General features: G+C 49.3%; 2 long non-coding RNA genes across 2 annotated transcripts; one reads left to right on the top strand and one right to left on the bottom strand.

Moving 5' to 3' along the window:
* The first annotated feature begins 3,580 nt into the window (after nucleotides 1-3,580).
* On the top strand, nucleotides 3,581-6,946 carry LOC144366371 (uncharacterized). Its single transcript, XR_013425452.1, has 3 exons — nucleotides 3,581-4,233; nucleotides 6,207-6,371; nucleotides 6,741-6,946. It is a non-coding gene; the product is annotated as an uncharacterized LOC144366371 (long non-coding RNA).
* Nucleotides 6,947-18,880: 11,934 nt separating this feature from the next.
* LOC144366370 (uncharacterized) lies at nucleotides 18,881-21,564 on the bottom strand. The gene is made up of 2 exons (XR_013425451.1): nucleotides 21,221-21,564; nucleotides 18,881-21,063 (listed from the first exon to the last, which is right to left on the bottom strand). It is a non-coding gene; the product is annotated as an uncharacterized LOC144366370 (long non-coding RNA).
* Nucleotides 21,565-22,152: the final 588 nt, after the last annotated feature.

The following is a 22,152-nucleotide window of genomic DNA, read 5'->3' as shown; positions in this document are numbered from 1 at the left end:
AAATACAGAGTTTTCCCCTCAACTACCTAAAGACGAGAAAAGTGCGTTGGAAGCCAAACACTCGTTTTAACATTCTTTAAACAGTATAATGGATACGACTCGCTTTTCCTGGTTTAGAAACTATTCTCTCCAGTGCCTAAGAAGAGATCCTTCTGATCCTGGCAGCCTAGGGCAGCTGTGTTTGCAAAGCTGCCCTACCTGGGTTGTTAGGGTCTGTAAACGAGTTGAGATGGCGCCTGGCATTTTGCCAGAGGGAGTGGTTTGTGAAGTGGCGCCAGCGAGCCATTAAGTGTGGAGATTCCTTATTGGTTGACTGCTGTATCTAGTTTATGCTAATTAGATAAGCTGTGTGGAATGTATATATACCCCTCCTGTCCTACAATAAACGGCTCCCAGTCCTGCTGTATCAATGTACACAAGTTGCTCGTCACCCCCTGGTTAGTTTGCTGCAGCCGGACTGCGGCACTGGGTCCGGGGTTGTCCTGTTCCTGTCTATCTGTTGTAGGAGGGCCAGGAGGTACAGTGCTCTAAAGTGAGAACCTTGGTTAGAGCTATTAAAAGGAAATCTATGGCTCTGGAAGAAAAAGAAGAGGGAGTAAGAGAACTTGGATTTTAGGTTATAATTGCATGAATCTCCTCAGTTCACTGCTTCTTCCCGCTTCCGGCCCCCAGACCTGATTGCTCCTGGGGTCCTCACCAAGATTGGGTTTAAATTTGGTTTAACTGGCGAAGCCTCTGCTTCAGCATGACCGTAAATCACAGAGGATGGGGTGCAGCGGGCGGAACTTCATGGGACCCCGCTGTGTTGTGACCCTGCTGATCCCCCTGTTGTGACCCTGCTGAGCCAACCCACCAGGGAGAGGCCTGTGTGCCCAGTGACAGGGAGGCTAGAATTGTTCTGCCCTCTGTCGGCTGGAAGGTTCTGGATCACACTGTGGCTTTTGTGTTGTGCGTGTGACCGTAGGGCTCCTCATTCAGGGCAGTGGGCCGACCTAGGGGAGGGGGTGGCCTCTCTGGGTGCCCTCTTCATCTGGGCCCCCTCAGACCCTGCTTTTGGGGAGTTTGGGCAGCAGATCTGAGCTGGGGCTCTGTTTGCTGACAGGTGACCCTTCTGGAACAGAACTGGGGATCACGGTTCCTCCTCCAGGGCTGCTCAGGCTCTCATTTTAAATGAATCTCTGGTCTTCCTTCCTGGCCAAGATGGAAGCTGGGGTGAGCTTGTGGATAGGTGTGTCTGTGGCCTAAACTTTTCATCTCTAAGAGTTCATTAATATGTCCCAGGCTCGCAGAAAGGGAAAAAAAAAATAAATTATGTGTCTGAATTTGCCAGCTAGTTCCTGGCTGAGCCCCTATTTTATTAAGCCTCTGGGTATTATAAAGAGTGGAGAAACACAGGCAATTTGCCGTCAGTACCCGAAGAGATCAGGCACTTCCTGGGCCCCACTGTTACCTCAGGATTCATAGTTTCCATGGGGGCATATTATTGATGTCTTATTTCTGATACCGGAGTTTCGTAACAATGCGATTTCAGAGTCAGGGGACTGGGTGATGAGACTCCTCCTGGTACTTCATCTGTTTATGGGCCATATCGACTAGACCCCTTCTAGGTGCCGCGTGCTCTGTGCTGAGAACGCAAAGATGAGCCCCATGCTCATCGGGGCTTGCCAAGTTCAGGGAACAGGGCAGTAGGTGGCTGTGTAAATGCAGATTGTGAGGAAACGCGATAGGTGCGTGTGTGTGTCTATTTGCAGCTTGTGTCCAGGCTGGGCACTGGCTGAGGTCAAATGCCCTGTCAGAGCTCGAATTTTGCCAGCCTGGCACCTCCTTCATGATGCAGAACCTCAGCCAGTTATTTCCCAGAGTCCCTGGAGGCTTCCTCCCTGGTGATCTTTGGCTAGGGCCCCTGTGCTGTGCTTTGCACCCAGATCCATTCCTGGAGCTTGCCCTTTGTTCCCTGGGATGACCCTGGGGCTTTTGCCAGCGGCCGGCTTGCTGATGCTGCCCAGCCAGCTGGTGCCGCAGTCCTCAGTGACTCCCCTGGGCTGTGCCAACCTCTCTCCTGGGTCACATTTCCTCACTTGAGCACTGGGACCGGGCTCCTGTGTCTCATGCAGTCTTGAGAAAACAGCTCTTTTGACTTGGCCTGCAGCTCCTCTTTTTGCAGAATATGGATATAAATCCACGGGGCCAGATCCAGGTCTAACACCCCCATCAAACAATGAACACCTCCTTGCTGATGTGGCCCCCACTGGGTAACTGCAGGTCCCTCTCGCTTCCTTCCTGCCATGCATCACCTCCTCAGACAGATGACACTCTGCTGGCCACGGGTTGGCTCATCACACACACTCAGCCATCGGCCTCCAAGTGTGTCCTCTTCTTCCTGCTCTCATTATTTTTATTTCAGGCCCTCCTAACCTTGCCTGGACTGTTGCCATAGTTTCCTAATTGGCTTCGCTGCTTCTGGTCCCTGGTCCCCTCCAATCTGTACCCAGAATTACTTCAATAAATGACCAGCCTTGAACGGGGTCTAGTCTGCAGCTACCTGGCACAGAATTCCTTCTGCCAGTTAGAGCAAGGTCCCAGGATATCACTAAAATGACTCCGCATCTTATTGGCCTCTTAAATATTTTCATATGTAGTCACGTGCTGTGCAGCCACGTTTGGACAGACCACGGGTGCCGCAGTGGTCCCAGAAGAGCCTGATGGATGGAGCTGAAAAATTCCTATTGCCCAGTGACATAATAACCACCGTAACATCTTGGCCCAATGCACTGCTCCTGTGTTATGTGATGCTGCTGTCAAGAAGCCTACCACACTGCCAGTCCTACAGGAGTAGAGCAATGCTATTATGTACAGCATATAACATTTGATTATGACAACACTATGTTGCTAGTTTATATATATATATATGTATATACATATGTGTGTGTGTGTGTGTGTGTATATATATATGTGTGTATGTATACATACATATACATATATATGTATATACTATAACATTTTGGGGGGTGGGTACCAGGGATTGAACCCAGGGGCACTTAACCACTGGGCCACACCCCCAGACCTTTTTTATATTTTATTTACAGACAGGGTCTCATTAAGGTGCTGAGGCTGGCTTTGAACTTGTGATCCTCCTGCCTCAGCCTCCGGAGTCGCTGGGGATTACAGGCGTGCGCTACCCCGCCCAGGCCTGCCGTACTATACCTTTTAATGGCATTTTAGAGTGTATTCCTTCTACTTATATAAAAAAGTTTCCTATAAAATAATATGCTATGCTGGTGGCAGCCTCCTGCATCTTGTTTGGGTAAAGACAGTCCCTGAGCCACACAATAACCAAATCAAACTAACAACTCGTTTCTCACACGTGTCCCCATCATTGAGTGCTGCATGACAGTATATGGTTTGTACCTTACCCACTGCCAAAGAGCACTTGATTCCATGGGATCCTATGAATCATCCCAGTTCTTCCCAGCCCGTCAGCACCCGCCCATGTCACTACGTGGACATTGAGAAGCCATCTTTATCTGCTCCACCTGGATACCTTAAAATTTGAAAGGATTAGAATTCTAATGGAGAAGCTGGATCATATTTAAAGTAGGAAGATTGGATTCTGGCCAATCATGCCTCTGTCTCCCATGGGCATGCGGGGCTGAATCTGGAGTGGGTTTGCTGGAGAACGCGGTCCTGCCCTGGAGCCTTGTGTTCATGTCCTGGAGGGAAAACACTGGTCAGAGAGGAAAGCTGTGAGCAGTCAGGGGATCGATCAGGGATTGATTAGGCAGCATGACAGCACCACAGTCTGATATAAGAAAGCAAGGCACTGGGACTTCCTTTAGGGTTGGCTCTTAGCTTGGACCAGTGAAAAAGATCTACAACCACAACTTAAAAAAAAGAAAAGAAAATCAAAGAAAAGTCTGGCTCCTCAGGGAGAGCCAACAGTGCTTCCCATGCATTAAAGGAACACTTAGGAACATCTTTACCCTCATGCATGCAATTTAGATTTCTCCCATCCTTTTCATTTTGAAGGCAAGAATGAAGTCCCCGCAACTCCTTCTGAGAATATGCTTCCGGTGGGAACTCAGATGCCGGGAGACAGTGGCTGCTGCGGTTTAAAGGGGATTCGCCAGGAAGGCCGGGAAACCTTCCTCTCCCACCCCGAGAAAATACTGAGGCTACTGCTCAGGGAGAGGGAAGCCAGAGAAATTTCCGCCATTTTATCCTCCCAGCACTCAGGTGAGCCCAGGGGATCCCGGTGAGCTGGATTAGGCAAGGAAGTCTCTACAGTGGAAAGGGAGGCTGCCCTGTTGTTCCCTGGGATGGACAGCAGAGGCAAGCGCGTTCCCCCTGGGAAGAAGGAGGTGGAGTGGGAGCAAGAATCAGGGGTTTCCGAGTCCTGGCTACTGGCGCAGGTATGTGTTGGGAAAGGCAGGAACAGAAGCTTCTAGGCAGAGGAGGTTTCACTGAGGGCCGTGAAAGGCAGGAGAAGAAGTCTAGATTTAACTCTGCGAGGGGCTGGAAGCCGAGCAAAAGCTGTCAGCGGGAGGATGAGAGCAATGAGACCCATCTGGAGAGGAAGACCCTGTGGCTGGATGGCGGGTGTTGTAACTTGAGTGTGAGCAGTAGCCCAGGGTAAATATGGCGGTGTGGAGGACAGTGAGGTCCCAGGGGTCATTTGCGGGGGGGCGGGGGGGGGTGTAAAAGTTGAGACCCAGAAACTGATTGGTTATGGGGGAGTTTGTTATGGGAGAAGGTCACGTTGAGGGTGCACCAGGGTTTGGGCCAGGGGAGAAGTGGGGCGCCAGAGCCCGAGGGTGGGAGCGGGTCTGGAGGGAGGTTTGGTTTTGGATGTCTGAGTTTAGGAAAAGGATGAGAAACTCGAGGGGAACTCCAAAGTGGGGCTCTCCTGAAGCCCTGGCGAGAAGATGGAGGTGATGACTGAGGCTGGAAACGGGTCTCTTAGAGAGAGGGTGGGGTAAGGAGCGCGGGGGCCCAGGGCTGGGCTTGGAATGCAAGATAAAGAGGAACTTGTGAGGGAAACGGAATACTCCCAGCCAAGGACTCCCCCATCCTCTGGGACTTGGGGGCTCCCGCTCTAGCCTGCTGCTGAGAAGAGCCACCCAGGGCTGGGAACCAGAGGGACCGTTGATGTGATCTGCTGCAGCATTGGACCGACTCACGCTTGTCTCTGATTTAGGGCACGATTTCAAACGTGGCACCCTCTGGCAGGCTCAGGATCCACGTCGTGGATTCCTTAAGCTGACGGGCCTTGTCATTGGGGTTGACGGATTTAGCAAATGAAAATACAGGATTCCAGTTAAATTTAATCAGAAAAAACAATGGAAATTTTCTTTTAGTATAACTATATCCCAAATAGTGTATGGCATGTACATACTTCTACTAAAAAAAAAATGTTATTGGTTTTCTAAAATTAAAATTTGACTGGACAGCCTGCATTTCATCTGGCAATTCTATCCTCCCGAGAGTCTTCTGACTTCAACACGAAGGGGCCCATAATCAGGTCTTTTCTTGGCTAAGAAGCCCTCTTCCTAAGACACATTTCACTCTCTCTTTTTTTTTTTTTCCTTCCCTCTCATTGAATCAGATGGTTTTTATTTAGAATCAACAAACGTTTCTTCCACACCTACCATATGTCTGACAGGACACAAGGCGCTTCACACATGCAATATTAGTGGTTTTCAACTTGTTCAGGGGATATAGCACTTGGAAATAAGGTGTTTTTTGGCAGAGTGTCATGAATTCGAAGTAATTTTACCAGCGATCTGATTCTTTACATCATTTCAAGGATACTTTCAAGTGGATTTTAATTTTTTTGTTATCCGTTCCTATTTTTATCTCTCCCATCCTGAGAAACCAGGCCTTTCGGCTGTAAGGCCAAAGTACCACTGTCGGTACCCAGAAGACTAGGCCACCTGATGCTCTGTGTTAAAGGTAGATTAATTAAACTAGTGGTCCAGGGGAGGACAGACATGAAGGAAAACGTCTGCAGTATAGGCGTCGAATTGGCTTGGTGATGGTGGATGGGGAACGAGAGATCTCCTGCAACAGAGGGGAGTGGCTGGCTTTGGGGTCTGCAAGTTCAGAAGGCTCCGGGCTCTGATGGGAATCTGGAAGTACAGTGGCATTAAAAAGTTACTTTGAACTGAAGGCACGTGAACCCCTGAAATCTCTCATCTGTCCCAAAGCAGAGCTTCCCCGCAGATCCGAGTTGCCGTGAATTCCCTCCCCGGAGCAATTGAAATCTCTCGTTGGAGAATAGAAATCTGTGACACGCCCAAGCAGATACTGTCAAGAACTCTTCAATCTCCTACTGTGTATCTTCCCAAAGTGTCCGTGGCTTTTGTGGCTTTTCCGTAAGTGCCTTTTGTGCCTTCTAAGAAGCTCCCTTTTCTCCAGAAGTGCTCTCCTCCTGTTCCCTGTGAGGATGACAGGTGAGCCCCATCTCCTTGAGACGCAGGCAGATTTCCTGGTGAATTTCAGGGTATACACACACCATTAAACCTGTCCCCCCATTCTCTGGGCTCATCGGTCTTTGAGCAGTTTAATTTGCATATCCCCAAACTCAGACCTAAGAGGGTAGAGGAACAGGGTTTTTTTTTTTTTGGTCCCTGACAGTTCCTTTTGTGCCAATTGGGTCATAACAGTTCGCTAAAGAGCAGGGAGCAGGGTGCCCAGGGCCGGCCTGTCCACACAGTGACCAAGTCATCCCTGGGTCTTTTCAGGGGAGAATGTCCAGATTCTTCCAGGAAGAAAAGGAGTGTGACCATGATGGTGGCTTCTCCACGTCCTGGTGTCACATAGCACTCACAATGCCTCGTGGGTGGCGACCAGGCCCAAGCATGATGGAGACTGAATTTCCCACCAGTTGGGCATCAGGGATCAAAAACGGTCAATTTATTTCTGAAAAATAAAAATTCCATTCCTCCTTTTTGTGTGTGTGTGTGTCACAGACTGACTTTGCCTCCTAACTTTTCTGTTTGATCAGAGCATTCTTTTAGTCGGAGAGGAGTGGGGACGGAGAGCCACCCCAAAGTACTTTGAACTGAAGGGACTGGAGGCCTCCGACCTCCCTTGCCTTCCTGCGGAGAAGCTGCCCATGAAGACATTCTCTGGCCTGGAATCCGTCCTGGGACTCACGCCCCAAGGCTCTGGCCCTGTGTCCTAGGGGAGCAGAGGCTGCACAGAGAGGTCACCAAGAATCTGGACCGACAGGCCTCTCTGAGTCCCCCGTGCCCATTACCATGTGCCCTGTGTTCAGTCACATTTCCACCCCGTTTCCCCAGCCTCAGCCAACCTGAGCCCGAGACACGCTGGGTCTTTGGATCCTCTTTTTGAAGGTTCCCGTGTCGCGTGAAACTTTGGTCAGATAAATCGGGTGTGTTTTTCTCTTGTGACCTTCTCTTGTTCCAGGAATGCCTGGTGGGTGAGGAGAAGTACCACAGCTTTCTACTCCCGCAGAGGTCACAAGAATGACAAGTTCAAGGGAAATCTGCTAGAGGAAACCCTAACGTTGAGAAAATTCTAGCAACTTGGTCCTCCCCACCCCCAGCCCTGGGGTTATGAAAATTTTTTCAGCAGTTGGCCTCAGTTTGCCGAGGGCATGCAGCTAGGAGAGCTGTGCGTTATCTCAGCCTAAGGCTGTGCGCAGGACGCTGGCATCCGCGAACCCAACGTCCGGCACAACACAATGACATTATTTATAGACCAATGAGAATTTCAGACAAATGTGATGCATAGGGAGAAATAAAAAGGAGGAAGGGAAAAGTCATAGACATCTGAGGCTGAATCGAGGGAGGAACCACTCAGCCAAAACCTGCAGCTCATGGCGCTTTTGTACTGTGTGTGTGTGTGTGTGTGTGTGTGGTGGAAAGTGGAGATGACTCACTCTATCCTGTGGCCCTCGCCCTGTTATTCCATTGATCCCCTCCAAAGTTTCTGAAGCCTTGATTTGTGTCAAAAAAATTACCCAGCATGTCAAACAATGACTACGGTGGGGTTTTTTTTCCTACCTGTATTTTTGAAAGGCACAATATCTACATAGGATTGGGGCCTTTCTAGAATGACCTTACCCTGGGGGGATGGGTACCTTGTGATGGGAGGGCACCCACAGGGAGCGGGAGAGAAAAGGCCCCTGGGAGCCCTCTCCCCAGCCCAGCCAGGGAAAGGTCAGCAAGAGAAGCCCCCTCCCCCCACACACCTTTTTTTTTTTTCTTTTCTCTTTTTTCGGTCCTTTTTCTAATTGCCACTTACTAGGGCTATTCTTTTCCTAGCTGGGCCTCCATTTCCCTTTCACCACGAACCATTATGGCTTAAAAATTGAAGCGCGACATCCTGGCTCACCCATTTCTTGTTAATGGCTGGCCGTGGGGATCGATGGAGGGACGAAGGGATGTGGGGATGTTACCAGATGTGTGGTCCCGTGAGGATTGAGTGCTGTGTGCTCAAGGTGAGATCGTTTAGAAGTGAATTTCCTTTTTTTTTTTTTTTTTTTTTTAAGTCTCTGGTCATTATCACTTGCATTTAGAAAATGATTTTAAAAAAAATCAATCTGAACTGGATTTCTTTCCCCTGAAGTCTTTATGGCTCCTTAGGTGACAGGATACTGTAGATGAAACTTAGGGTTTCCTTTTAAAAGGAAAAAGAAAAGGAAGAGGTAGGATATCTGATCAATATGTGGAAAAACTCCCATCATTCACCTGGCCTTGCAAATGGTTGGTTTCCTCTTCCCTGCCCACATGGGTGTTTGTCAGGGGTGGACCAAGAACTGGTCCAAGAGCCATTCCTGGGGGGCCATTGGCCGTTGGACGGTGTCAAGTTCTGGTGAAAGACCTCAGGTGAATAAAGAAAGAATTCTGCCCGAGTTTAAGGGGCTTTCCTGGGAGGTGATGTTCTTTGTGGTCCAGCACTTCACGGCCGAGCCCGTCGATCTGGTTTCTTTTGAAAACCAACCCCACGTCTGGAACTTTCCGTGCCGAGTGCGCGTCAGTTTCAAGAAGGCCTCCCAAGACACAGCTGAGTAAAAACAATACTCGGTATGAAGGGTTTCTGCTGCTCTTTCTCACCGGGAAGGCAGGGGACATGGAGGACCCAATGACCTTCTTATGCGGTGGCCATGTTTCTCTGATCCCCAGGTTTTTCATCAGAAGGCCTGGGGCCGTGTGAGGGGAAGGACTCTTGTGGAAAACACTGGTCGCCTGGTAACCAGAGCCCAGTCATCTCACAAGTTTCTACGTCACTTCCCACGGTCATGTCAGAGGGATGGATATCAATGCACCGAATACTTCTCCTTGCATTGTGCAAGCAGAGCACGTGGGCTCTAACAATTTCCAAAGAGCTGGAATGAAAGGGCCTCAGATTAGCTGGAAAGATGACGGGCTGCAATCACAGGCCTCAGAACTGACCCCTTGAAAGACGGGCTTGTTCCCTCAGTGTGCTCAGGCCTGCGGCTTCCTGTCCTGCTTGGGTTTTCCCGTTGAAGTGTAATAAGTAGCAGGTGAAGAAACGCCCAGGGATTTCCAAGCTCAGATGGAAGGCTGGGGGCCACCAGGAAGCTCCTGCCTCCCTCCTTGGTGGTTTCAGCCGGGAGACTCCCCGGAGTTTTGCATCAGCGCTTGGTTCAGCCCTCAAAGAAGTTGCATCAGACAGGGCAACCTTGTCTGCATTCTCGGTGGTGAATGAAGTATCCAATAAGTGGTTCCCTGGGGACGTTGGTGCAGCTCAAACTAGAAAATAAATTGATATGCAAAAATCTCAGAATGGCGGAGGCACGAGGCCACGCTTCCTGGTGGAGGTGGACTTCCCTACCCACAAACTCCGAAGAGAATCAAGGACAATGTGTGGCTAGCAGAGTTCCTCATCTTCCCACCACCCATGTGCTCTTGGCTTTAAAACAACAACTAAAACCTCAGGCTAATACTTCCATTAAGTTGATTATCATCTTACCAGGAGAATAGTCAATTGTCTGCCCCTGAGAAGGGAAAGAGGAGGGACAGGATTCTCTGGCTCACTTCCTCTGATCCCAATCCCTGCTATGGGAGACCGGAATAGGGTGCTGCCAAACCCAGGGGGTCTGTCGAGCTGCAGGAAATTAAGAAGCAGCAGATGCAGGAAAGCTCTCTGCCCTCCCTCTCTTTGCCTAGAAGCAAAAGGTGTCCTTTGCTCCCTTCGACTAACGAGTCTTTGTGGAAGGTTCTATTATAAATTGGAATTCCAGGCCACCTTCAATGAGACTGCTCATTCCCTGGTGCCTTCGGTGCCCATGTGAAGTGTACATGTTAATGAAGTCCTTTGTTTTCCTTTCTTTAACTTGTCTCTTGTTTCAAGAATCTATTCTAAGAACCCAGGTGGCTCTTCTTCCCCATCACCTCCCGCCCCCTGGCTTGCCACCTCTGAACTGGGAATTGAGATGACTCATCTTCAGGACAGCAGGGCCCTGGGAGGTAGCCTTTGTCTCCTTGGCTTTTCCTGAGTTGAAAGTGTATGAGAGACAAAAGTGAAACTTGAAAGTAAGAACCACCTCTGTGCAGCCTGTTTTTCTCTGCTTTTTTTTTTTTTTCTCCTCTCAGATAGGTGCCATATCTGGAAAACTTTACTTAAACCTTCTTCTCTAAGCAGCAGGGAATAGCTTGCCGAAGAGAGAGGAACATTCAAGGTTTATTGCATCTTATTGATTTACACCTGGTATTGTTCCAGAATTGTTGCTAAATGCACACGTCATTAACTCCGCCACTCACTGTGGTGGTGCTTACTCCTGAGTTTTCTTTATCGCAGTTTTGTGGATGATCTTGGCATATTCAGAGATTAATAAAGACGGATGGATCTAAGGCCTTACTCCTAAGCAGAGAGCCTCCAAGAAAATCACAGTGGATTGGAGATTAACCTTCATGGTTGTGGAGGTAGAGTTGTTACTAAAGCAATAAGCCTATGAGCCAGTGTGGGCTGCATACTGTTGCGGTTCAGGACACACCACCGCAAACTATGGCACCTTGACATTTGGGAAAATGGCAGAAGCAGGAAGGTTCTTCTCACCTTCTCCTGCCCTCCTCCCCAAAGCCAGTCCAAAATCCTCAGGAGGGTTCTCTGACCTTCCCCTGAAGCAGGGCTCCTGACCCTCCTTGGAGAAATGCCCTACAGCGACCCGGAAGAAAGGAACCACCTTATTTCTGAAGCCCAGGGACGGGGTGAGGAATCTGGACAGGCTTTGCTAAGTTGTCCCCAGCTTATTACGATCCGATAGCACCCACTTCCCTGAGCCACACTCCTGCACGACGATTCACGTCTTCATCCAACCCACATGAAAAACACACTGGTTCAATCTGTCTCTTTGTGTCTCCATTTCCTTACGAAGGCTCCCGTCCACATACAACCTACATTGAGTGAAATGTTATGCTTTTTGCTTTTCAATCCACCTTTTGTTGTGGGGGCCTCAGCCACGAGTCTAGAGAGGAGTGAGAAAAGAAATCACTTCTGCCCAGTACATTAGCCCACTCTCCAAAGGCGCTGGACTTCCCAACCATGTTCTTTATCAGTGAACTTTGAGAACCAGAGGGGACCAGAAGGAAAGAAGGGAGGGGAGCCAGTAACGTGGCCAGTGCATCGGGCCAGTTGGAGCTGGCCAACCTCAAGCTACTCTTGGACATTGATGATGGCACAGAGGGTAGGTAATTCTGAGGCTGCACCCACTTGCCATTGAGCTCTGGGTTCTTCTTGAAGGTGACCCTTTTCCCGGATTATACTCAAATATTCTAATTTTGTGTCAAGGTCAGGGAAGGTCAATGCTGTTGGCGATTCTCTGCACTCAGCCTCCCTTTTCTTCAAGCCCTGATTTCATTTTCCCTGGGCAATTTATTCAATTCCTGTCACCAAAAAAAAAAAAAAAAAAAAAAATTGCTTGGGGTTGCAATGGAGGAGAATTCTGGAAATTTCCTAACCTTTCTGCTATTTTCGTTCATCATTTGTGTCTAAAATATGGGATTTTTTTTTTTTCTTTCAAGTGTAAGGCGTGGAGAAGCGGTAACCAGTCAAGGGGAAGTGTCACTGGAAAACAAAGAGTCCCAAAGTTGTTTTTTTTTTTTTTTCCTTCCCTGCCAACATCTCCAAAAAGAATTTCCCCGCAGAGCTCCAGCAACATAGATGGACAGGCAGCTGATGTGCGTTCCTAGCAGTTTCTTTCATTGGACAGCCCTGGTGATCATTATATTTCTCTCTCCAGGATACTTGACTCACTTACTGGTTTCATTCCCGGTGACGCATGTGCTGAAAAAGGCGGCCAAGTGCTAGCGCCAGGTGGGGTGACAGGCCAGCCCCCTGCCAGGAGCACTTATTTACAGCACAGGGACAGCACTGAAGCGGCATGAACCAGGTCCACGGAAGGCTCCCAGGAAGGAGCCAGGGTGACAGATGGCAAGATAGACTCAGGGTCCCGTTTTCCACAGGGGTCTCCAAATAGCTGGAGGATCTGGGCTCTGGGCTCTGTAAACACATCACCTTGTGTTACCTTCACTCTCGACTCCCCAGCGGTCATTCTTGTTCCCCTTATATTGGCAGGGATGCAGCTCAGTTTTCAGGAAACTAGGAAAAACATTATCCCATGCAGTTTCAGTGAGCTCTTGCTTTTTCTTGATTGTGTTCTCATCCCACAAGTCACATCTCAGGACTGGATCTAGGCTGGTGAATCCATTCTGCAGATTCTCTGCATCTAGGGGGCAGCTCCTGTTCCATTATTGTTCACCTTGGATTTCACCATGCTCCACTTTTTCTTTGGTCTGCTTTCCGCTACGTGGGGGTGTCTCAGCTGACCAGGTAGGTTCCTCAAGTGAGGGGAGCATTTCCCCTTTCTCCCAGTAGACGTGGAAGTCTGCACTCTTGTGACCAAGTATACAGAAGGTGCGGGGCGAGTTCCCCACATCTTTCTTTCTTGATGGAGTGGGAGAAGAAAAATAAGTTTTTGTTTAGCTCCAGTACGTTCTTAGCTGGAATGGGTTCCTACAACAAAAACACAGCTTATCAAGGGAAAGCAGACATTTATTAACATGTGTATTTCACACAGACATGGCAGACGCCCAGAGAATGAGCAGTTCTCAGAGGTGACTTGGAACTCTATCTTATATAGGCTTTTCAACAAAAACCAGTACATGTTTGGAGAAGTGAGGAGACAAAGAGAAAGGACTTGGGGTCTCTAGGGGCAGTAACTCGTGGGGAAGGTAAGTAGGTGGCAGATCAGGTCTGATTAGTAAAGGTTGTTTATGTAAATTCCTCTGGTACCACAAGCAAAGTGAGTTTCAAGGTCAGCCTCTGTTCTTCCTGGGAGAAAGAGGTGCAGGATACTTTTCAGTATCAGACAAACGGAGGGCCAAGAGCTTTCCTGCATCTTCTTTTAAATTGCCTCCTGCATTTTTGGGGTGGCATGTTCTCATCTCTCATGATATGTCTCTTAGATTATCTCCAGGACGAGGGGGCAGGCATGTTGTGTTTTAAGGGTGATATTTACACCTGGGTAACAAGGAACATATTTGGCTGACTGTTTTTCAATATGTGAACAGGTGGCCTTGCTGTGGGGGCACTTCCTCCAATCTTTAATTGTTGATGACACAGAAGAACTTGCGAGTTGCCGGCAGAGAGGCAGTTCTTGTAAAGATGGGCCGGCAGGAGAGGGCTGAGCTGTTCTGCGATGGAGGAAGTGGTTGGAGTGGGTTGTGGCTTGGATCTGGAAGGTTCCCCAAAGGCTCATGGGTTGAAGGCTTGCTTCCCAGTGCAGCCGTGTTCAGGGGTAGGTAGGGATTTCAGGAAATGGCTGAATCAGGAGAAGTCTGACCTCATCAGTTGATGAATCCATTTGATGGATTAATAATTAGAATGGACTACTGGGGGGTGTAGAAACAGTGGGCGGGCTGGGAAGGGTTGGAGGAAGTAGGCCAGTGGGGTCGTGTCCCTGTATTCTTCCTCTCTCTCCCTTTCTCATCCTCCTGGCTGAGCATCTTTCCTCCGCCATGCCCCTCCATTCTGAGGTCCTGCTTGGCCTTAGGCACAAAGCCATGCGGCCTGCGGGCCATGGACTAGAACCTCTGAGACTGTGAACCCAGATAAATTTTTCCTTCTTTAAATTTTTTTTTAACATTTATTTTTTAGTTAGAGGTGGACACAACACCTTTATTTTATTTTTATGTGGTGCTGAGGATCGAACCCGGTGCCTCACGTGTGCTAGGCGAGCGCTCGACCTCTGAGCCACAACCCCAGCCCCTTTAAATTGTTTATGTCAGGAATCTTAGTAATGGTGTCGAGAAACTAACACAGTGTGAGTGGAGTTTGAGGGAAGAAAGGAGAGGTAAGGTTTTGAAGTGATTTTGAGCAAGATCTCGAAGGGCTTTAAGCCATGTAAAGCAACCTAGGCTTTTCCTTAAAGAGGAAAAGGGGAACCCCTCAAAGACTTTAGGCAGGGATCGGTCAGACCATTTCACAGGGCAGTGTAATGGCGACGAGGGGCAGAGGTGGGAGGCAGGGGTCGAACGTGGAGGCAATGAATCAGTCCACAGAGGAGAGGAGGTGGGTCTGAGTCAGGTATACGAGGAGGTTGCATCTGATAGATAATAAGGAAGTAGAACGGGTGGCACAGATTTCTACCTTGCCTTACTGTTCTCTTTGTGAACAGTCCTTATATGTTATGGGGAAGAGTGAAAAACCACCTGGAAATGTAGGTTTCTGAGACTCCCTGGAAGGGCCTGGCTTGGAGTGACGACCGTTAACGGGGACTCACTCAGCTGGAGGGGCCTTAATTGCATTTTCTCTCTTTATCCTTCAGCCTGGAAATTGGGAGCAGCCGTCTTGTCGCCGGGATGTACTCTGAAGGATGGAAGGAAGCCTTGTGAAAAGCATCCAGAGAAGCAAGACACCCCAACCTTGGACAGCTACCTCTGCGCTTCACACTGCGTTAGCGGGAAAAAAACCCAACAAAACGAATCTTTTCTTGTTGAACTCACTGAGGTTTCTCTCCCTCTCTGCCTAGCAGCCAAACGCAATTCCTGAGACAAGTGCTGATGAACTGGGTTCAGGGGTGAGCAGAAAGACTCGAGGGTGAATTCTAAGGTATCGCCCGATGGGTGGGTCGATGGCAGGGCCAGTTGCAAGGTAAGGACTGGCAGTGAGATCTAGGAACCAGACCGACACATCCTGTTTTGCACGTATTAAGCCCGAAGAGTCTCCCCAATGGCCGATCTATGTCCAGGAGACAGCGGAATGAAGGTCAGGACTTTACAGACGACCACTGAAGTCCAGGGAGTGTAGGAGGTCACTCTGGGAGAGCACCTGAGAAAAGGGCCAAGGAGGAGCCCAGGGAGTCCAGGAACGTGTGCCCATGAGCAGGGTAACAAAGGGACAGAGACTTAGGAGGAAGATCTAGAGATAAAAGCATCATGGAAGCCAAAGACATCCAGAGGATAAAGTGGTCCCTGACGTGAGTTAGGAAGGGCATCGGAAACAGAGAAGGCAAGAAGACCGGCCGGAGGAGTCCTTCTTTCTAGGTAAAGGTTAATGCTCTGCCCTCAGGAGGTGGCCACAGGTGCGGTTCGTGTCCCGACAGCAGCCCACCTATGACTCTCCTGGAGTCTTGCGTTACCTGTTATTGAGTTCATTTTTTAAGCATCCCCTGCCCCTCTACCACCTGACTTATCTCCTCCAAGGTGTCAAGTGACAGGTTTTATTTCAGAGCACAGTGAACCCCCATGAATTTAATATTTGCTTCAAATAATTTCTTTATAACGAGTGTTTGGGGGTCCCCTATAGCACACCAGGGGGTGAAATACAACTGAGATTGGATTCTGGGCTCCGTTAACTATGTATATCATCAGAAGGTCTCCATGAAGGATTCTCATATGATAAGAGAAAGACTTTAAAGATGGTTGGAAAACAAAAAAAGGACAAGCAAAGGAAAGATGGTAAGCTGGAGAGACGGACGGCTCCTGCCCTCAAGTTGCTTCAACTCTCAATTTGAAGGAAAGTTAGATGGAAAGAGGGAAGACACTGTAGTTCAAATGTGCCCTCGCAGGATAACAGAAAGACTTTAAAGATGGTTGAAAACGAAACAACAAGAAGACCCAGCAAGGGCAGGATGCTCCGACTTGCCCCGTGTGCGCACGGCCGTGAAGCCAAGGCAGCAGGCTGCTCCAGCCGTGATCCGTTGCTCTGGGGTCTTTGGTCTCGACTCCAAGGTGAGCAGAACCATCAGTGGCTGGATCTGACTCTTGTCTCCGGAGTCCAGTGGGGCCATGTTCAGGGCTGTTTTCCCAAACATTTCATTTATTTTCTTGCCCTAAGAAGGGAGGATGCGTCTCCTGGGGAATGTGCTCAGCTTGCATCAGCTGGGAGCTCTGAGGACCAGTTTTCTCCCTGGTCCAGGTCTCTCAAGGACGCTCAGAGAAGCTGTGCTGGCTCTGGGACACGTCCTGCTTGGAATGATGAAAGTAATTGTTTTTCCATTTAAAAGGCAGTTGAGTGGGAAGCCGTGAGCTGAACTTGAGCTCTCTAACCGTCAGCACCCTCTCTGGGGAACAGGTCACGGGCCTCATGCGGAACGTTTTAATTGGGAAGGGATCTTACTTGGTATCCATGAGGAGGACCCCAGACACCACTTCGACAAAAAGTGTCTTGTCACTTAGGAGCTGAGGCTGTTCCTCGGCCCGTTAGCCAGCTGTGGGAGAGTCAGCAGTAATGGAGGTGGCCGAGAACTTGGCTTTGACTGAGAACAGGCTGTGGGTGAACTTGCTCTAAGACGTCCCAGGATGGCAAACTGAGGAGGTGGTTCCTGCCCTCAAGTTGCTTCAATTCTCCGTTTGAATGAGTTAGAGAGGACAAAGGGAAGACACTGGAGTTCAACTGCGTCCCTCGTAGGCTAAGTTCCCGTGAACCTGTGTATGGAATGAAAACATAACCCGTCCCGTGTATGGAGACACCATAGAACTTCACTTACCTGCTGTGGTCATTGCTTCAGCCACCTCAGCTATCCAGAAAAGAGCTGAGGTCTCTGAGCAGTAGCGGTCTGAAGTCATGGTTCATGAGCTCTGCGTGCACTGATCCAAGTTCATATTCCTTTAGTTTGGATACCTTCTAGAGAGCTTTTCCAGAGTTGTGGGGCTGGGCTGTCTCAGGCAATGGCAGGAGTCATTTCTGAGAACCTGGCATGAAAGCAGAGGTTCCCACACATGCCTGACATACATTGGTACCACCTGGGCATCTTTTACCAGCTTCTAAACCAAGTCTGCTTCCCAAATGGGTACAGTCCTGCTCTCTGGGTGGGGACACAGGCATGGGCATCTTTGGAAGTTGCCAGGGTGATTCCAACGTGCAGACAAGGTAGGACACTCAGCGTTGATATTAGGAAGAGGAGTGGACGTTTCACCTGTAGTGTTCTGGGGATATTCTGTGTAGGGACAACTGCCCCTCACCCTTTCTAAGAAGCAGCCCATAGCTTCCTTGAGACAATACCTTGAACTGGTGGCGGGATGCACTGTCCTCCCCTGGCCGCTGGTAGTCCTGGGGGGGCATCACTTATTACAAATACAACCCACATCTAACCCTTTTCTGACTCCCAGGTCTTCTGGACATGAAGAGATGGGAACCCAGGGACCTTCAAATGGGGCTCTCCCTTGGACTTGCAAGTCCTGCATACGGAAATGAGGATGTCCGTCCCTTAGTCGGGCCTTGGATCCTAAGCATTTCGCAGCCTCAGGCATTTGGTAAGTGGCTAACACTTTTCTGGTCTTTCAAGCTTCTGCTGTCACAGTAGAGAATGATGGGGTGGGCGGCGACAGGACAGAGAAGTGGGGGACATGGTGGGGACCCAGGGTTTCATATGGGGAGGGTGGGGGAGGAACGGGGGGGGGGAGAGGGGAGAAGTTAAAAAGGATGCTTACTAGAACGACGTTTATACCATAATGCTAGCCTCTAGAAGAGCAAGCTGTGAACTTGTATATTCAACATACGACATTTTTATGAAGATAAAACTTATTAAAAATGGACTGGCTAAAAGCCTGAAAAGAGATACACAAATTTCTTGAAGGATCTGACCTTGGGTTATGGAGCTATCCCCTTCCTCCGTGCCCCAATTTTTTATGAAGAACATATGGTTTAGGGTTTATTTTCTAATTATTATCAATCCATTTTATTTTTTGCAATAAACATAAACCTCAAGACTTTATCATCATCATAGTAAAACAGACGGTGAGGCTGAGGACTGGATCGCAGGGCCCTTCCCTTCTCCCCCTGCCCCAGTTCAGGCTGCTCATCTCTCGATGCCCTGCGTCCACCGAGGTCTGCAGCTGGGCCTAGCACCCCCAGCTGCAGCCCGACCTCCTCTGTATTTTCAGGCTTTTCCTGGCAGGTCAGCTGGCTCTGCCCTCATGGCCACTCTGCTTCCTGTCCCAAGGCAGAGAACCCTGCCTTCCAGGTATGGTCACTTGGTGGACTAGTGCTGGGCGCCTTCTCATAGAAAGTGCATCTGGTTTTAGGACCGTTCACCTCGTTTGCAGGGTAAACAAAGCTTTTCTTTTAAAACACAGCATCCTAAATGATACTCCTGGAGTCAACACGAATATTTCAGATTTTGTTCATTCCTCTCTGCTTAGGAAGGTGGGTAGAGGGGCAGCTGCTTTAGCAGGACCTATTGAATGGGGCAGCGGGAGGGGTTGGGACATAAGTAACCCCTCCATCCCCTGGGGGAGCCCATGCTTGTTTCTTGGGCCAGGGGATGGGTGCTTTGTTAACTTACATTTCCTTAGAACCTCTGTCACGTAGGACGGTGTTTGCCCTGTGACAAGTAATTGCTCAATAAATGTAGCTCAGTTGAATCAATTAAATACTTAGAGGCAGAGTATTGGATATGTAGAAAATTTGATTTTTCTTCAAAATAAGTATTGTAAGTGACACGATTTTTGTAAAACAAATAAGCAAATGAACAGATAGAAAGGATTAACACAGACCAAGTCCCTAGTCCAAGACAGTAGAATGCGGGTCATGAGTTGGGTTCACCCGCAGAAGGTGAAGGGGAGACCCACAGACTGGACAAGACTTTGGCGTGGTTTGAAGAAGTCAGTAGAAGTTCTGTGGAGAGGAAGGAGGACGTTCACGCTCTGTGGATGAGTGGTGTCAAGGTCTGAGGATTAAAGAAGGTGACTGTGGAAGATGGCGGGCAGATGGGAGCAGAGGGCCCGGCATGGCGCTCCTGGCAGAGTCGCTGTTAGAGCAGGTCCCACCTGTGAGAAGGCGCCGACCGGAGGGTAGGCGCCCACTGATGCTCATCAGTGCAGAGTTTTGGCCAGATGGTGCAGGAAGGAGGTCCTGAAGACATACCCTGCTTTCTTCTCCTTCGTTCTGTGACGGAGGAGGAGAATCTTCTTCCAGGGAGGGAGGAGGGTGGAGGCTGGGCTCCCCCGAGTGTCCCCATTTTTGTCTCTTGGGAGAGTGGAGGGTTCAGAATGTGCATGGAGGAGAAAACTGCCCAGATCTTGGAAAGATCCCGTGTGGCCTTGAGCACATGGCGGGGGGATTTTACTCCTTCTGCGGTTAGTTGAAGGATTCTTCTGCTTCCTTGACTCCTCTGCCCCTGACCCCACTGAAGGTCCCTACTGACCTCATCTTTGCTCCAGATACTCCCTGTTTGCCTCCTCTGGCTCCCGATGTCTCATCACGTTCTCAGCAGACGGCGTTGACAGTTTCCCACAGCCTCCCCTCGGTCCTATGCTAATCGCAGCCAAGTCTGTCTGCATCCTGGACTTCTCTCTGAGCTCCAGCTCTTTCTTCCAAGCACTCACTAGACACTTCCGCCCAAGGTTGGATCTGCAATGGCCCCAAAGCCCCTTGTGCTAAAGGCTTGGTCCTCGGCTTGGCCCTACTGGAAAGTGCAGAACCTCTGAGAGGTGGGACCTGGTGGGATTTTAGGTCACTGGGGGAGTGCCATTGAAGGGGATCATGGGATGTTGTTCTCTTGATTTCCCTCTTTCTTCTCTTCCCTGCCCTGAGGTGAGCAGCTTTGCTTTACCACATGTTCCTGCCGTGATGCGCCATCTTGCCACAGCTTCAAAGCAATGGGGCCAGCAGACCAAGGGCTCAAAGCTCTAGAACTGTGAGCTGAAATCAGCCTTTCTTCTTTTTAAGCTGATTATCTCAGGTATTTTGTTACTGTAACTGAAACATCCTAGTAGGCATCTTTCAGGCAACTTTGACACAATAGGCCCACATTCAATTCACCTTCTCTCCCCACACCTGCTCCTCTTTTGTTTCTAGTCTTGCTTATAATCTCACTGTTCAAACAGAGCACCTCAACTCCTCGCTCACCTCCCACGATGCTCTGTCACGGCATATTTACCATTCCACCCGTGCAATGTCTGTGCAGTCTCTTTACTCCCCAAGACTTTCCTGACAATTTGCCCCTGAACCTCTTTCTCCTGGACCAGTGTGTTAACTCTTAACTGTTAGGCCTTCCGAGTGCGCTCTCTCTCTCTCTCTCTCTCTCTCTCTCTCTCTCTCCCCGACCTATCCTCTTCATTTGCTGCCAGATGATCTCTGTGCAACAAAATCAGGTCATGTCAATTTTGCTTAAACAGCATGAAAGCCTCCCTCTTGCCTGGGGATCAGGCTTCTCAATCTGGCGGGAAGTGCCGCCCTCCCCGGCCCTACCTTCCACCCCTTATGCCCCTTTCTCCCCTTCTGCTCAGGTCTCCATCCACACGGAAATATTTTCCATGCCCCGGGCACCACCTGGATCCTGCCTCCACTCTCTGCTTTCGTAACTGCTGTTTTTCGGATCCCGTCTTCCCCTCTGGTCCAGCCCACAAGCTCTGTCTGCAAAACATCATTAGGTACAAGGAGACTGGCTACCTCACTTGCCTTCCCAGCACGGCTCAAGGGCCCTTCTCTGCAAGGCCTTCTTCCTTCCCTTTTTGTGTTTCCGTTAGAGTGGGTGTGAGAACGGTTCACGTTCACAGCGAGCTCTCTTCTGCAACGTTGATTCTGCAGGAGGCGAGATCTGGGTTGGATCCATCTTTGTAGAGCCCAGTCCTAGCACAGAGCATGACACAAAGGAAATCCTCAATCAGTATTTGTTGCATGCATGAATGAAAAAATTTTGTTCCCTGCACAAGGATCTCATTCTCTTTATAATTCTGTCCCCAAAGGTTAGACTGTCAGTAGAGCCCTCTGATCCTCCTCCCCTTACATTGGCTTATAGGAGTGGTGGCTTCCTTGCCTCTGGAGGGCGGGTTACAGGGGAGGGGTGCTCCTGGTCTTTCTGCATCATCCCCCTCATTCGCCACGGCTCTCCTGGGGCTCCCTGGCTGGTGGACCATGTGGCCAGGCCTTCCCACAGATTCCTCCAGGCAAGGCAGACCCCAAGAAACCTGCTGTCCTTCCAGGCCCTATCAAAAGTGGACATTGCTTCAGAGGAGCATCCACCTGCCAGCCTGCCCTGCCTGGAGTGTGGGTTTAATGATGGCTTTCTCTTGATGGTGGTGGCAGATATTAGGAAACCCATCTGTTTCCGGGTCTCAGCTTCGGCTTTCAATCGGCTTTACTCAGAAATAAAGCAGATATTTTGACCTCCATCTGTCTGACTTTGATTCTCTAATTTGATCCCAACTTGAAGCTGGATGGGGTAAGGGGGTGAGAAAAGAATTAGGACAGGAAGCCTATTTATTTATTCTTCTAAAACTCCAATAATTACTACAGTATTCCACAATTAAGGTGTCTGAGTTACTCGAGTCCCAGCTATCTGAAGGAATCTTAAGCCATATACAATCACGGGAAAAAGTTATTGCTTTCTAGGACAAAGGGGGGCCTAGGACTGAGCCATATGTGTGTTTAATACCTGTGCTGTCTTAGTGAATGCCCAAAGAGGTTTGTGGGTTAGGGCTGGAGTGTAAACATGTGGATCTCGAGGAAAGGGAAGAAGTGGGTTTTCCATCTTCACCCATCAGGTGGGCAAAGACCAAAAAGTTTAATAACCTTCTGTGTTGAAGAGGGTGTGGGAAAATAAGCAACCTTATACACAGTGAGTAGGAGTATGTTTTGTTAAAAATAATCTGTGAAGGGCCATTTGGGAGCATCTATTTAAAAATACACACGCACTTGGCCGTTGACCCAGAAATTGTG

Source organism: Ictidomys tridecemlineatus, chromosome 8 (assembly GCF_052094955.1).
Source record: "Ictidomys tridecemlineatus isolate mIctTri1 chromosome 8, mIctTri1.hap1, whole genome shotgun sequence".
NCBI classification, from domain to species: domain Eukaryota; kingdom Metazoa; phylum Chordata; class Mammalia; order Rodentia; family Sciuridae; genus Ictidomys; species Ictidomys tridecemlineatus.
The sequence above is the reverse complement of the archived record's forward strand: the minus strand, read 5'-3'. Positions and strand labels throughout refer to the sequence as shown.